This window comes from Hyperolius riggenbachi, chromosome 10, assembly GCF_040937935.1.
Source record: "Hyperolius riggenbachi isolate aHypRig1 chromosome 10, aHypRig1.pri, whole genome shotgun sequence".
Classification (NCBI taxonomy): Eukaryota; Metazoa; Chordata; class Amphibia; order Anura; family Hyperoliidae; genus Hyperolius; species Hyperolius riggenbachi.
This window is the reverse complement of record NC_090655.1, coordinates 202,577,154-202,594,900: the sequence shown is the minus strand read 5'-3', so window position 1 is coordinate 202,594,900 and position 17,747 is coordinate 202,577,154.

Here is a 17,747-nt window from a genome sequence, read left to right as displayed (position 1 = left end):
GGAAGTGACAGGGGACCCCCTAGGTTAGGCAGTGAGTGACAGGGACCCCTTTAGGCAGTGATATGGACCCCTTTAGGCAGTGAGTGACAGGGACCCCTTTAGGCAGTGAGTGACAGGGACCCCTTTAGGCAGTGAGTGACAGGGACCCCCCAGGTTAGGCAGTAAATGACAGGGACCCATTTAGGCAGCGAGTGACAGGGACCCCTTTAGGCAGCGAGTGACAGGGACCCCTTTAGGCAGCGAGTGACAGGGACCCCTTTAGGCAGCGAGTGACAGGGACCCCTTTAGGCAGCAAGTGACAGGGACCCCTTTAGGCAGCGAGTGACAGGGACCCCTTTAGGCAGCGAGTGACAGGGACCCCTTTAGGCAGTGAGTGACAGGGGACCCCCCAGGTTAGGCAGTGAGTGACAGGGACCCCCCAGGTTAGGCAGTGAGTGACAGGGACCCCTTTAGGCAGTGTGTGACAGGGAGCCCTTTAGGTAGCGAGTGACAGGGAGCCCTTTAGGCAGCGAGTGACAGGGACCCCTTTAGGCAGCGAGTGACAGGGACCCCTTTAGGCAGCGAGTGACGGACGCCCGTATAGCTAGTGACAGGGAGCCCTTTAGGCAGCGAGTGACAGGGACCCCTGTAGGCAGCGAGTGACAGGAACCCCTTTAGGCAGTGAGTTGACAGGGTCCCCTGTAGGCAGCAAATGACAGGGACCCCTTTAGGCAGCGAGTGACAGGGACCCCTTTAGGCAGCAAGTGACATGGACCCCTTTAGGCAACGAGTGACAGGGACCCCTTTAGGCAGCGAGTGACAGGGACCCCTGTAGGCAGTGAGTGACAGGGACCCCTGTAGGCAGCGAGTGACGGACCCCCGTATAGCTAGTGACAGGGAGCCCTTTAGGCAGCGAGTGACAGGGACCCCTTTAGGCAGTGAGTGACAGGGACCCCTTTAGGCAGCGAGTGACAGGGACCCCTTTAGGCAGCGAGTGACAGGGACCCCTGTAGGCAGTGAGTGACAGGGACCCCTGTAGGCAGTGAGTGACAGGGACCCCTGTAGGCAGCGAGTGACGGACCCCCGTATAGCTAGTGACAGGGAGCCCTTTAGGCAGCGAGTGACAGGGACCCCTTTAGGCAGTGAGTGACAGGGACCCCTTTAGGCAGCGAGTGACAGGGACCCCTTTAGGCAGCGAGTGACAGGGACCCCTTTAGGCAGCGAGTGACAGGGACCCCTGTAGGCAGCGAGTGACGGTCCCCCGTATAGCTAGTGACAGGGAGTCCTTTAGGCAGCGAGTGACAGGGACCCCTTTAGGCAGTGAGTGACAGGGACCCCTGTAGGCAGTGAGTGTCAGGGACCCCTTTAGCTAGTGAGTGACAGGGACCCCTTTAGGCAGCGAGTGACAAGGACCCCTTTAGGCAGCGAGTGACAGGGACCCCTTTAGGCAGTGAGTGACAGGGACCCCTTTAGCTAGTGAGTGACAGGGACCCCTTTAGGCAGCGAGTGATGAACCCCCATTTAGGCAGTGAGTGACAGGGACCCCTTTAGGCAGCGAGTGACGGACCCCCATTTAGGCAGTGAGTGACAGGTAGAGGTGTAGCGAACGGTTCGCCGGCGAACGGTTCCAGGCGAACTTTTGGGGTTCGCGTTCGCCTGCACCAGGCGAACTTTTGCGGAAGTTCGATTCGCCCCATAGACTTTAATGGCCGCCGACTTTAACGGTTAATAGCAAAGTCCCCTTACATAGTAGAAACACCAAAATTGTTGGGAATGTTAAGTGGAATAGTGGGAACAAGAGGAAAAAAAATTTCAAAAAGACCTTTTACTTTTTGAGAAAATCAATTTTAAAGTTTCAAAGTAAAATGAGCCGATTCATAAAAAAAAAGAACCGATTAATTAAAAAGAACCGGATGATTCAAGAACTGTTAGTATAGCAGAGAATGCATCCTGAGCAGGACGTGAACCGATTAATTAAAAAGAACCGGATGATTCAAGAACTGTTAGTATAGCAGAGAATGCATCCTGAGCAGGACGTGAAGCTGCCGGCTCGCTGCTGTCTCTCCCCACCTGCCTGCACCTATCACCCTCACCTAGCCTGGCACCCAGTGCACCCATGGGTGCCAGGCTAGGTGAGAGTGACAGGTGAGGAGGTGGGGAGAGACAGCAGGAGCCGGCAGCTATGCGTCCAAAAGGAGGCATTCTCTGCTATGTGGGAGGCGTCGGAGATCTTCAATCAACTTAATTGAAGATCGCAACATAAGAGGATACAGTTCGTTGGATCGTTTACCGTGGATATTGGCGTGGGAAAACTTTTTTAAAGGTACAGGTAAGTATTTATGGTTGATTTAGAATAATACTTTTCTCGTGGTTGTGTTTTTATTTCATTTAACCCTTTGTGGAAATGGGTAAAAGGTACTTTGTACCCCTATACTCATTTCTCCTGGGAAGGGGGTGGGCATCTGGTGTCCCCTTCTTAAAGGGGACTCCCAGATGCCACCATGAATGAACCCCCCCCCCCCGGGAGTCGTCGCCCCCACCTCCTCCTGGGGCACCGGAGGTGGGGAAGAGCCCCTTGTCCATGGATTGGAAAAGGGCTCCGGGGGAGGGGGGGCGGGGAAGGCTTGGCTGCCCCTCCCCCCCGGAGCCCCCCATACCATGGACCATGTGGGCTGGTATAGCTCAGGGTGCGAAGCCCCAGTCGGCCGGGGCTCCGCATTCTGGCTATCCCAGCCTGGATTAGAACCTCAGGGTTACAGAGGCTCGGGAGGGGGGACCCCACGTCATTTTTTTTTTTTTCATTTATTTCCCACACTCAGCACATAAAAATAATAATAATAATAAAAAAAAAAAATATATATATATATATATATACATATATATATATATATATATATATATATATATATATACATATATATATACAACATATATATATATATACATATATATATATATATATATATATATATACATATATATATATATATATATATATTTTTTTTTTTTTTTTTTTTTTTTTAAAGGACTTACGAGGCCACAAGTATGAAAAAAGTTAAATACCATTTCATAATCCAGATCCATGGAGGACGCCATCTGCGCCCCCCGTTCATTCCGCTATGGCACTTGCAGTAATACCGGCCCCGGTCGGGTCCCGACCCCTCCAAACGGGTCGGGTTCTCATTCCCCCCTCAATATGGCCGCCACAGATTGCCGCGGCTGCGTAGTCCGCAAAGATGCGATTGCGGCTGCGCAGCTCTAGGTCCACCTCCCGATGCGTCCGATGTATGCACGCATATTGATGGCGCGGCAGGAGGAGGCCCTAGAGCTGCGCAGGTGCAATCGCGTCTGTGCGGACTGAGCAGCCGCGGCAATCTGTGGCGGCCATATTGAGTGGGGAATGAGAACCCGACCTGTTCGGAGGGGTTGGGAGTCGGGACCCGACCGAGGCCGGTATTACTGCGGGAGTCATGGGGATATGAACGGGAGGGCGCGGATGGCGTCCTCCATGGATCTGGATTATGAAAAGGTATTTAACTTTTTTCACATTTGTGGCCTCGGAAGTCCTTTAAATATTGTTTCCTGCTATCTTTTTAACATATCCTGCAAATTTTGTGTTGCTCGGATGTAAGGGGCCTTTGCCATTAACTGCTAAAGTCGGCGGGTGATGATAACTAGTGTTGGGCGAACATCCAGATGTTCGGGTTCGAGACCGTTCGGCCGAACGGTGTCCCGATGTCCGGTACGTTCGTGCCGAACACCGAACATAATGGAAGTCGATGGGGACCCGAACTTTCCTGCTTTGCAAAGCCTCCTTACATGTAACATAGACCAAATTTTCAGGGTATGTGGACAGGGAGGGTGGGTATAAGAGGAAACTATTTTTTTCCGAAAGGACCTTATAGTTTTTGAGAAAAACGATTTTTAAGTTTCAAAGGGAAATTGTCTTTTAAATGCGGAAAATGTCAGGTTTTTTTGGCACAGGTAACAACAATCTTGTATTATTTTCAAAGCAAAGCAATGAGTTTTGTCGCCATGCAGTGATTAATAAATAGAAATGGGATATTACGGAAAGTGGCAACGCTAAGCCATCACAGATGTTCATGGTCCTTGGTCGGGGTCGGACTCGGGGAGTGTTGCGTAGTCGTTTCCAATCCACGATTGATTCATTTTAATTTGTGTCAGCCGGTCTGCATTTGCTGTGGAGAGGCGGATACGCCGATCTGTAATGATGCCTCCGGCAGCACTGAAACAGCGTTCGGACATAACGCTGGCTGCAAGACAAGCCAGCACCTCTATTGCGTACATTGCCAGTTCGTGCCAGATGTGTAGCTTAGAGACCCAATAATTGAAGGGTGGAGATGGATTGTTCAACACGGCTACGCCATCTGACATGTAGTCCTTGACCATCTTCTGCAGGCGATCGGTGTTGGAGGTGGAACTGGGCGATTGCTGTTCTGTGGGCTGCTGCATGGGTGTCAGAAAATGTTCCCACTCCAAGGACACTGCCGATACCATTCCCTTGTGGGCACTACCTTTAGCTTGCGTTCTTTGTTCCCCTCCTCGTCCTGGGTTAGCGGAAGTCAGTCTGTCGGCGTGGAACTGGCTAGAGGAGGAGGAGGAGGATGTCAATCTCCTCTCTAATGTCTCCACAAGGGCCTGCTGGTATTCTTCTGTCTGACACTTTCTCCAATGAGTTTTGGAACATTGTCTTTGTACCGTGGATCCAGAAGGGTATAAATCCAGTAATCCATGTCGTCCAGAATTCGAACAACGCGCGGGTCGTGTTCAATGCAGTCAAGCATGAATTGAGCCATGTCTGCCACAGTCCTAACAGAATCCTCATCATGTTCTTCTGAGCTTGACGCACCCTCATCATCATCACCAGCATCACGCCGTCGCCCACCTTCTTCCTCGTCTTCTTCTGCTGTCCATTCCCGCTGAATCGTGGAAGTCCAACGTGCACCGCTCTGTCCCTCGGCAGTGGGGGCATCCAAGTCCTGCTCCAACTCCAGCTGTTCCTCGTCCTCTTCTTCAGCATAGCTGGGAGGACCAGCGTTTCCTGAGGCAGATTGTCTGATGTTGGTATCATCATCACGCTGATCGTTGTCCTCTTGAGATTCCCCCACTTGCATCCTGACTGCGGCTTCCTTGATCTGCAACATTGATCTCTTCAGTAAACACAGCAGTGGTATCGTAATGCTGACTGAAGAGTTGTCACCGCTCACAAGCAACGTGGATTGCTCAAAATTTTGGAGGACTTGGCAGAGGTCCAACATGGTGGCCCAATCAGATCCACAGAATCTTGGTAGCTGCCCGGATGTGCCTCGGTACTGCGCCGTCATGTACTGGACCACTGCACTCTTCTGCTCGCAAAAGCGTGCTAGCATGTGCAGCGTCGAATTCCAGCGCGTGGGTACGTCACACACCAAGCCATGGTTCGGTAGATTGAACCGCTCCTGCATCTTGGTGAGTCCCTCCGAAGCGGTACTGGACTTTCGGAAATATTTGGCCACTCGTCGCACCTTCAGCAGAAGATCTGCCACGCCTGGGTATGTCCTCAGGAACCGTTGAACAACTAGGTTCATAACGTGTGCCAGGCAAGGGATGTGTCTCAGCTTAGCCAACTTTAAAGCGCGAATGAGATTGCTCCCATTGTCACACACAACCATGCCTGGTTTCAGGTCCAGCGGTGCCAGCCACAAATCGGTCTGTTCCTTGATTCTCTTCCAAATTTCTTCACCTGTGTGCTGCTTATCTCCAAGGCAGATCAGCTTCAGTAAGGCTTGCTGACAGCTGTGCTGCACTGCTTTCACGACGACCCTATTGCTGGGTTACCGATGCCGGATGAGGTACAGCTTTGAGAGGCGTTGGAGGAGAAGGAGTCAGAGTCGAGATTGGTGCCTCTGAGGGACGCCGGTCCAGCAGTTTGCGGCGTGGGCAACACCCGCGCCGTAGCCGGTGAGGAGGAGTCACTGCCAGGCTCCACAAGGTTCACCCAGTGCGCCGTCAGGGAGATGTATCGACCCTGGCCAAAGGCACTCGTCCAGGTGTCTGTGGTGAGGTGAACCTTGCAGGCAACGGCATTTTTCAAGCTTCTGGTTATTTTGCTAACCACGTGCTCATGTAACGCTGGCACTGCAGACCGCGCAAAACAGTATCGGCTGGGAACCACGTAACGTGGGATGGCAAGCGCCATCACGCGCTTGAAGCTGTTTGTCTCCACCACGCGATATGGCAGCATTTCGCAGGCCACAAACTTGGCTATGCTGGCTGTTAGTGCCACGGCCCGGGGGTCATTTGCTGGCAATTTTCTCTTGCGCTCAAACATCTCCGGGACAGACAACTGAACCGTAGGATCGCACACTGAAGGACAGTTGGTTGTTGTTGTCGTGGTCATTGAAGACTGGGAAACGTCAAGAGGACTGTTGCGGAAACCAGTGCTGGTCGTAATGGAGAAAGCTACGCTTACGGATCATTACGCGTAATTTTACGCTATTACGCATTACGAAATTACGCTTACGGCATAGACATTCAATTTCGGTACATGTCTATAATTACGCATATCACTTACGCAATTACGCGTAAGTATACTGTAATTCAGGTTATTACGTTATAGGCTTACGCGTAAAATCCTACTAGCAATTAATGCGTAAGGTCATGCTGCCAAGCGGAAAAGTTGATGCATGGATCAATGTTAGGTAGCCGCCGACTTTAAGGGTTAATAGCAAAGCCCCCTTAAATGCTAAGAGCCTCAAATTTGGAGAATATATTAAGGAGATCAGAAGGAATAAGAGGAAAAATTTTTTTTTCAAAAAGACCTTATAGTTTTTGAGAAAATCGATGTTAAAGTTTCAAAGGAAAAATATATACATTTAAAAACCCGCCGACTTTAACGGTTAATAGCAAAGCCTGCTTAAAATTTAGGAACACCAAATTCACAGGGTATATTAAGGGGATCAGTGGGAATAAGAGGAAACATTTTTTTTTCAAAAAGACCTTATAGTTTTTGAGAAAATCGATTTTTAGGTTTCAAGGGCGAAAATGTCTTTTAAATGCGGAAAATGTCAGGTTTTTTTGCACAGGTAACAATAGTGTTTTATTTTCATAGATTCCCCCAAGTGGGAAGAGTTTTACTTACTTCGTTCTGAGTGTGGGAAATATAAAAAAAAAACGACGTGGGGTCCCCCCTCCCAGACCTCTTTAACCCCTTGTCCCCCATGCAGACTGGGATAGCCAGAATGCGGAGCACCGGCCGCGTGGGGCTCCGCACCCTGACTATACCAGCCTGCATGGTCCATGGATTGGGGGGTCTCGGAAGGGGAGGGGCAGCCAAGCTTTCCCCTCCCCCTCCGAGCCCTTGTCCAATCCAAGGACAAGGGGCTCTTCTCCACCTCCGATGGGCGGTGGAGGTGGAGGCCGCGATTTCCTGGGGAGGGGTTCATGGTGGCATCTGGGAGTCCCCTTTAAAAAGGGGTCCCCCAGATGCCCACCCCCCTCCCAGGAGAAATGAGTATAGAGGTACTTGTAGTACCCCTTACCCATTTCCTTTAAGAGTTAAAAGTAAATAAACACACAAACACATAGAAAAAGTATTTTAATTGAACAAAAAACATAACCACGAAAAAAGTCCTTTAATATTCTTAATTAACCATTAATACTTACCTGTCCCTTTAAAAGCCAGTTCCCACGCAATATCCTCGGAAATATACTAATCAGTTACAATGTAACAAAGTTATTACAATGTAACAACTTTGTTACTTTGTAACACCACCGCACCCGACGTCACTCGCCGCTCACCCGCCGGCCGCCGCATACACGCTATTCCCCGCCGGCTCCCGCCGTCCACTCCGCCCACACCTGTCACTCATATACATGCTGGCACCCATGGGTGCCAGCATGTATATAGGTGACATGTGGGAGAGGCGGGGAGGGCAGCGGAGCCGGCGGGGACTTAGCGTCCCTTCACCCGACAGAGCTCTGAGCTATATTAGCTCAGAGCTCTCGAAAGCATCTTTGTATTTGGGCTCCAAGGAGCCCCATTGGTCCTTAGCAGACCAATGGGGTTCCTTCAAATCAGAAGGAACCCCATTGGTCTGCTAAGGACCAATGGGGCTCCTTGGAGCCCAAATACAAAGATGCTTAGAGAGCTCTGAGCTATATAGCTCAGAGCTCTGTCGGGTCCTGCAGCACAGACGCGGCGGCGGCGGCGGCGGTGAGTGACGTCGGGTGCGGCGTAGTTACAATGTAACAAAGTTGTTACATTGTAATAACTTTGTTACATTGTAACTGATTAGTATATTTCCGAGGATATTGCGTGGGAACTGGCTTTTAAAGGGACAGGTAAGTATTAATGGTTAATTAAGAATATTAAAGGACTTTTTCGTGGTTATGTTTTTTGTTCAATTAAAATACTTTTTCTATGTGTTTGTGTGTTTATTTACTTTTAACTCTTAAAGTAAATGGGTAAGGGGTACTACAAGTACCTCTATACTCATTTCTCCTGGGAGGGGGGTGGGCATCTGGGGGACCCCTTTTTAAAGGGGACTCCCAGATGCCACCATGAACCCCTCCCCAGGAAATCGCGGCCTCCACCTCCACCGCCCATCGGAGGTGGAGAAGAGCCCCTTGTCCTTGGATTGGACAAGGGCTCGGAGGGGGAGGGGAAAGCTTGGCTGCCCCTCCCCTTCCGAGACCCCCCAATCCATGGACCATGCGGGCTGGTATAGTCAGGGTGCGGAGCCCCACGCGGCCGGTGCTCCGCATTCTGGCTATCCCAGTCTGCATGGGGGACAAGGGGTTAAAGAGGTCTGGGAGGGGGGACCCCACGTCGTTTTTTTTTTATATTTCCCACACTCAGAACGAAGTAAGTAAAACTCTTCCCACTTGGGGGAATCTATGAAAATAAAACACTATTGTTACCTGTGCAAAAAAAACTTACATTTTCCGCATTTAAAAGACATTTTCGCCCTTGAAACTTAAAAATCGATTTTCTCAAAAACTATAAGGTCTTTTTGAAAAAAAAATTTTCCTCTTATTTCCACTGATCCCCTTAATATACCCTGTGAATTTGGTGTTCCTAAATTTTAAGCAGGCTTTGCTATTAACCGTTAAAGTCGGCGGGTTTTTAAATGTATATATTTTTCCTTTGAAACTTTAACATCGATTTTCTCAAAAACTATAAGGTCTTTTTGAAAAAAAATATTTTCCTCTTATTCCTTCTGATCTCCTTAATATATTCTCCAAATTTGAGGCTCTTAGCATTTAAGGAGGCTTTGCTATTAACCCTTAAAGTCGGCGGCTTTTTTATATTATACGGGAGCGTAATATTACGCGATTACGGCAGACTGTGTAATTTCAATGGGAGTTTACTGTCTTACGCGTAATTTGTTACGCGTAAAACGTAACCCTACGGTCTACGCATAATTAATTACGCGTAATACCGTAACCTTACACGTAACGCTTACGGTGCATTTGTAGTGAATTACGATGCGTAATTACGCTAATGCGTAATTTCGGCCCAGCACTGGCGGAAACTGACATCGTCGTCTACTACGGATGTTTGTGCACCACGTAATGGCTGGGCTGCTGCTGAGGAGGGTCTGGTGACAATGGAGGCAGTGTTGCTGGGGGCTGGAAGCGAGCCGCTACCCTGGCCTTGCGTGTTTGACCACAGAGTGCTATGTTTGGCTACCATGTGGCGGCGCATGCTGGTGGTGGAGAGGTTGTTGACATTTTTTCCCCTGCTCAGTCGGGTCCTGCACACCTTGCAAATCACCATGGTAACATCCACCCTGCAGTCTTCAAAGAAAGCCCAGACTTTTGAGCTCCTGCTTTGCTGCCGAGTTTGCTTCGTGCCTCTTTGGCGTCTCACTTCTACGGCTACGCCTGTTCTTGCAGCAGTGGGTTCTGCAGCAGACTCATCTGTACTGCTGCTATCCCGACGGCGAGGTTCTAATCGATAATCCGGGTCTGTGTCCACATCGTCTAAAACCTCCTCTTCCATCTCCTCATCTGTGACTGTGTGTGTGTGCAGTGGACTAGAGCTCCCCAGAACACCCTCTGCGCACCTCACTCCCATGTCTTCAAGATGTTCTTGGTGGACCTCCTGCAATTCCAATTCCTGCGCACATTGCTCAGGGATTTGGGTGTCTTCGTCCTCGCCTTGCATTTCTTTTTTTTTTTAAATCAGCCTTTATTGAAAAATATAAAGAATCAAGTACAGAATACTTTGTATCGAAATGTCCTTACATGCAGCAGAAACACCTTACATAGAGAGATCATACATAGAAAATACAACAATCTAAAACAGTGAGACAGCCCCCACACCCTTATATCATTAGAATCATCCAATAGGCAATTCCCTATACTTAGGTAATATAATGTGAGAGATTACAGCGCCCCTTCTAGAAGTGGAGTGTGAATGACTGCCCTACCATCTCTCAGTTGAGAGCGCTAAATATTCTATCCTGGATTAAAGAAAAATCTGGTAAACCAGGAGTGTCCAACCAGCCTTCCCATATTTTTTCAAATTTATGAAAAGCATTCCTATGGGCATAAATAAGTTTTTCCATTTTTAAATATGCATTGACCTGTTTAATCCACATATCCACCGTCGGAGGGTTTGGATCCTTCCAGTTCATTAGGATTAATTTTCTGGCTTGAAATAACAAACGGTGTACCATTATCTGTGTATGCTCCTGTAGTTTGGGCTCAGAAGACATACCCAAAATGCAGACTTGAACTGATCTATTGCAACGCTGTTTAGAAGCCGTGTCAATATGATCTAAAACCGCTACCCAGTATCTGTGTAGCTTAGGGCAGCGCCAGAGCATATGTAACAAGTCTCCATGGTCTCTACTACACCTGTAGCAAATTGGGTCTTCTCTATAGTTCATAGAGAAAAGTCGTTTAGGAGTTAATAGATTTCTATATAAGATATTCAGTTGTGACAATTTATGAGAGGCATTAGTAGAGACCATGGGAACATTCTGGAGGATATCTGTCCAATCCTCAGTCGACAAAACTCCCACTTCCTGTGCCCATTTATCATAACACTTAAGAGGGAATCTCCTCAGATATAATCCAAGTATCATTGAATAACAGGTTGAGATGAAGCCACTACGTCCATTGTATTGACTAATAAAGTTAAAAACTGGTGAAGTTTGGACACGTAGAGAGTGCAATAATCGTTGCTTTCTCATAGCATGTTTTAATTGCATATATTGAAACTGCAGCAATACAGAATTAGGTTTCCGAAGAATTTGAAGAATTTCGAAAAAAGGCTTCACTTCCTCTTCAACTAACACCTGGGCCAATGAGGAGACCCCCCCCCCCACTAACCCATTCCGGCAAAAAGGCTAGTTGTGATAATTCCTCTAACCGGGGTGAAGCATTAAGAGGGGTGTAATTTGTGATTCCCTCAATATCTTGCATGAGATGCACTCTATTCCAGATCTTTTGCATAAGAATAAGAGTAGGTGCTTTTCCACCTCCTATACCACCCACCCCTGCCTCCAAAGCCGCGTATATTGACCTGAATTTCAAACGAAAGCATAACAGGGATCTACTGGCATCAGATAACTCCTCATTCCCCCAGCCTACTAAATGCTGTAGTTGAGAGGCTAGGTAATAAACCCATGGATTGGGTACCGCCAGGCCACCATCCTCTTTGGAGTTTTGTAAAAATTGCAACTTAATTTTTACTCTACCTTGACCCCAGATAAAATCCCTAAACATCCTGTCTAGAGTTTTAAAAAGCTTAAGACGAAGCCATATTGGAGCGTTATGTAGAGGGTAGAGCAGTTGCGGCATAGTTACCATTTTGAGTAGGTTAATGCGGGCTACCGGTGAAAGTGGCATTTTAGACCAAATCTTCAATTTATTCCGAATTTTAGTAAGTAAGGGGGTTATATTTAGGGTTTCATAGGACTCAATGTCTGCTGATACTACTATACCTAAGTATCTGAAGGAGCTTACTTTTTGAATTTGCATACAGGAGTTTGGTAATTCAGCACCTAGCTTATCAAGGAGCAAAATGGAGGACTTGTCCCAATTAACAGTAAGACCTGAGTATTTTCCAAATATAAAAAGAGTAAGCATTACATTTTCTAGCGATTCACCTGTGTCTTGCAAAAACAACAATGTGTCGTCCGCATATAAAGCAACTTTTTCCTCAATATCCCCATATTTAAAGCCCTTGATCAACCTATTGGATCTTATTAATTCTGCAAGTGGTTCTATGGCTACTGCAAACAGCAGAGGTGACAAAGGGCACCCCTGCCTTGTACCCCTACCCAAGCTGAAAATTGATGACTGCATGTCATTAACTCGCAGCCGTGCCCCAGGTGCATTGTAGAGAAGTTTAATCCATTTACAAAAGGATGGGCCAAACCGCATTGCTTCCAATACCCCAATCAAATATTGCCATTCCACACTGTCGAAGGCCTTGGCTATATCGAGAGACAGAACAGCTCTCTTTCCCACGTTGTCAGCTCGCAGTTGCATATTTAAAAACGTTCGCCTGATATTAATGGCTGTAGATTTTGCTGGTATGAATCCTGACTGATCAGGTTTAATTATGGTAGTGATTACTTTAGCTAATCTATTCGCCAAGACCTTCGACAGTATCTTAATGTCAGCATTCAAGAGAGATATGGGCCTATAGGAGTCAGTTTTGAGAAGATCTTTCCCTGGCTTTGGAAGCAGTATGATAGCTGCTTCTGCCATGGATTTAGGTAAGGTGCCCGTTTTAAACGCTTCATTAAATACCTCCAAAAGGTGTGGAAGGAGATCCTCAGAGTAGCGCTTATACAATCCGATCGGTAAACCGTCGCAACCTGGGGCTTTATTACCTGGAAAAGCTGCCACCGCGATTTCCAACTCCTCCAACATAAGGGGCGCATCCAACATGGCTTGGTCTTCTTCAGATAGCCTTAATAAAGTTATATTCCCCAGATAGGATGTCAGTTCTTCCATAGTATAGTCTATTCTAGATGTGTATAAATCTACATAAAACCGGTGCAGCTCCTTTACTATACCCTCATTATCAGATACAATTCTACCCCCTGGGGTTATTAAGGCACTAATATGATTCATGGGGGATTGTGCTTTAGTTATAACTGACAGTAAGTGGCCCGTTTGGTCACCTTGTTCGAAGAAAGATTGCTTAAGGAAGAACCTTTTGTGCTTGGCTTTATCCAATAGGTACTCCTTTAAGAGTTCCTGAGCCTGAACCCATATAGTTTTGTTAGCTTGAGTAGGATCCGAAATAAAGGCAACCTCCGACTCCATTACCTTCCTAGACAAACACACATGTCTCTCCCTTGTTCTAGACCTGATTTTATTAATCTCCCTTGCAAAAATTCCCCTGAGGAAAGCTTTAAAGGCCTCCCAAGAGGTCCCATATGTAAGTGGATCGTTGTTATATTCAAAGAACATTTTAATTTCTTGAAGAATTTGTGCGTCTGTATTTATAAGGTTAAGCCAAAATGGGTTTAATTTCCAGGGCATTCTTGGCTTATGCAGCCTCAATGGGTTTAACAACGTAACCTTAATGGGAGAATGATCTGAAAGGGATCGCACTAAGTATTCTGCCTGGTCCAACAAGGGTAAGAGAGCCTGATTTCCTATTGCCAGGTCTATCCTTGAGAGAGACATATGCGTCCTGCTAAAGCATGAGTAAACATATTCTTTGGGATGTGAGGCACGCCAAATATCTACTAGTGCCAGTTCCCCTAAAAGTTTTGCTAGAGAAGAAGGCTGGTTGACTGCTGAGGATTTGGACCGAAATCTGTCTAATTGTTGATCCATGTACATATTGTAATCCCCAATCCAAAGCATAGGAATATGCATCTTATAGTTCAATAATAGGTTGCAAGCTGGAAGGTGAAAATGGGGGCGGAACATAAACAGCAACCACAATACTCTCTATTAAATTAAAATACCCGTGTACTATAACAAATCTACCTTCCGCATCCACATGTGAGTAGATCAATTGGAATTGAAGTTTAGCATGAATAAGAATGGATACCCCCTTAGAATAGGAAGTATGAGTGGAGTGAAAAGCTGCGGAAATCCTTTTTTTGGAGAGCCACCCCAAACTTTGTTTAGTTAAGTGCGTCTCCTGTAAGCAGATGATTACCGGGCCAAGCTTTTGTAAAAAGGAAAGCACTGAGTGTCGCTTATCACGGTCCGCCAATACTCTCACATTCCAGCTTAATACAGAAAAGTCAGCCATTTACGTATTTTAATGTATCACAAATGAGAATGATAGGCTGTCGCACCGCATTTTAACTAGGTATCTGCTGCTGCACACTAAGAAAAAAACTATAAACATTAACATAGAACAAAAAACACAAAACTCAGTATAATGACCCCTCCATCTCAGCCAAGACATGCCGGTCATCACACAATGCTCCACTAAGAGCGAGTGCAATTTCCGCCGTAAGATCTTGCTGAATTTTCTGCTCTGTTGGGGGGATAGGGTACTTTCTTGATCTTCTTCCCCTGCACTAATTAAAGATATTTAGTGTAAAGGAGCTTGTGGGAACAGAAATAGATATCATCTCTGCTCCCTTTCCTCTTCCTGAAACAGATAGCACTTCAAATACTTGAGGTGATCCTGTATATACGGCCAAACTCAAAGAAACAATCAAAAGGAAGTAGATGAATTACGGAGACGCTGTTCCTTTAAATGTTACCAAACACCCATGAGCTAAGTCATATGCTGATCAAATGAGGTGGACGCTGGAACAAAAAGTTAGTAGCTTACTCCGGGAAGATGTAACTGACAAATAGTAAGACCTAAATAAAGTAAATTGAGCCAGTAGTATGCTGAGCAAGTGAGAGGAACAGAAAGTTAGTCGTTGTCAGCTTGTGACTTTTGTTGGAGATGTTGATCATTCTCATCGAGCCACTGCGTAACTTCTTTAGGAGATAAGAAGAAGTGAGCCTCATTCTGAGCAATAACTTTCAGCTTTGAGGGATAAAGCATTGCGTACTGAAGGCGTAATTTTTGCAAGCGTTTTTTCACTTCGTAAAACTTTGCTCTCTGCTTTTGGACTTCAGCTGAGAAATCCGGGTAAAACGATATCTTATGATCCCCGTATAGTATATTTCCTTTCAATCTTGCCTGCCTTAAAATAGCCTCTCGATCTTGATAATGAAGTAATTTGGCCAGAATCGGTCTAGGAGGAGCACCAGGTTTAGGAGAACGAGCAGGGACCCTATGGGCCCTTTCAATAGCATATAGCTTAGAGAACGACTCCGCTCCAAACACTTCAATAAGCCAATTTTCAATACATTCCGTAGGATTCAATTTCTCCACCTTCTCTGGAAGTCCTACTATGCGGACGTTATTTCTACGGAGCCTGTTTTCCATATCATCAGACTTGTCGGTGTTAGCTATAGCGTGTTTAATGACCCTCCGCAAGTCCCTTACTGCTGGGGCTATAGTGTCTTCAATGTCGGTGACTCGTTTTTCTAGAGCGGTGGTTCTCTCTCTGACCTTCGACATGTCTTGTCTTAGCAGCCCCAACTCCTCCTTTATGCCACCCGTTTGCTGGGAGAGGGAGACTATGGCCGCATTGCATGTTTGTATAGCCGCCAGAATCTCACTAAGAGAAGGCTCCTTCTTTTCATCTGATTCAGATGGATCATCAGACAGCATATTTACTTCCCCCGCAGCAGGTACTTCTGCTTCAGAAGCAGTTTCCCACATCCCATCTGCGGTATCTGTGCTTGGGCCTTCCCCCACTGCCTGATCGCCCTCGGTTAACTCCCAATCAGCCCTTTGCTGGTCCTCAGCAGAGATAACATTCCCTCTCACCGTTTTGCTGTCTTTATGGGCATATTTCTCCAAGCGGGCTGCTACATCTTCCGGCTGCTGTCCGAGCTTGCGAGAGCGCGTCTGCCTGGAGTCCGCGGCGGCGCCATCTTGTTTCTTCCCCGCATCTGCTAGGCCTTTCTCCTCCTTGCCCTCCGCTCTTGGCATGGCTGTCTCCGGAGATTCAAAAATGCCACCAGTAGGATCCTGACCTCTTCCCCTATGCAATGCCGCTCAGTAGGTGCAGAAAGTCAGTTTAGGTTGCCGCTGTACAGGATCAAATTAGAAGGATCAAGACGGGAGCTTTTCGAGATGCGTGCACTCACATCGCCGGCCGGCCACGCCCCCCCCTCGCCTTGCATTTCAGTGCGTGGTGCAGTTTCCTCGCACAATGGTTGTGAATCCGGGCACAACATTTCTGGCTGTTCCATTGCTTGTGGGGGTAGGAGTGGGAATAGCTCCTCCGAAGAGCCCATTGTGTCCGGAATTAATTGTTCGGACTGGTTATTTGGACATTGTGTGCATGGTGTAGCTGCTGGTTGTGTCACCTTTGTGCCCACTTGCTCCTTGTAACTGGCAGAGGACCTCGTGCGTGACAAGGATGTGCTGGTGCTGCTGCTGCTTAACCCGCTGCTGGACGCTTGAGAGGTCAACCAATTCATTATCCGGTCCTGCTCTTGTGGATCAGTGAGGGTTGTTTGTCTGGCACACATGGGTGGTATTGAGTGGGTTTTCTTAGGTGCTCCACTGCGGCCTCTACGTGAACCGTCAGGGAAAACACCTCTTCCCTTGCCCCTCCCTCTTTCACTGGATTTCTTCATTATGGTTGTACTGATCCCAGCAGTACACGCACACTGACTGGCAGTACAGTGGCAATAAGACAATGCTATATAGTATGTTATAAACTGGTGACGGACAGAAGTACTACTGATCCCAGCAGTACACGCTGACTGTGGCAGTACAGTGGCAATAAGACAATGCTATATAGTATGCTATATACTGGTGACGGACGGAAGTACTACTGATCCCAGCAGTACACGCTGACTGTGGCAGTACAGTGGCAATAAGACAATGCTATATAGTATGTTATACACTGGTGACGGACGGAAGTACTACTGATCCCAGCAGTACACGCTGACTGTGGCAGTACAGTGGCAATTAGACAATGCTATATAGTATATACTGGTGACGGACGGAAGTACTACTGATCCCAGCAGTACACGCTGACTGTGGCAATACAGTGGCAATAAGACAATGCTATATAGTATGCTATACACTGGTGACGGACGGAAGTACTACTGATCCCAGCAGTACACGCTGACTGGCAGTACAGTGGCAATAGACAATGCTATATACTGGTGGCGGAAGTACTACTGATCCCAGAAGTACACGCTGACTGGCAGTACAGTGGCAATAGACAATGCTATATACTGGTGGCGGAAGTACTACTGATCCCAGAAGTACACGCTGACTGGCAGTACAGTGGCAAATAGACAATGCTATATACTGGTGGCGGAAGTACTACTGATCCCAGCAGTACAAGCACGCTGACTGGCACTACAGTAGTATGACTAGGAGGCTGGGGGGGCCCTGGCTAGCCTAGCTGGTGAGAGAGTCTAACCTGCCTGCCTACCCAAAGCTAAACCCAACTTCAAGTGGCGGAGAAATGACGCGGTTCGGGTATTTATTTACCCGAACCACGTGACCCGCTCGGCCAATCGCAGTGCGAGCCGCGTGTTCGAGCCTGAACCACGTGACCCGCTCAGCCGATCACAGCGCGAGCCGAACGTTCGGGGAACGTTCGGCCATGCGCTGTCAGGCCGAACATGCGTTCGACCGCATGGCCGAACGCATGGTCGAACACCACGAGGTGTCCGGCGGAGTCCGAACCGAACTCGAACAGCCCAAAATCCGGGCGAACCCGAACAGTGGCGAACACTGT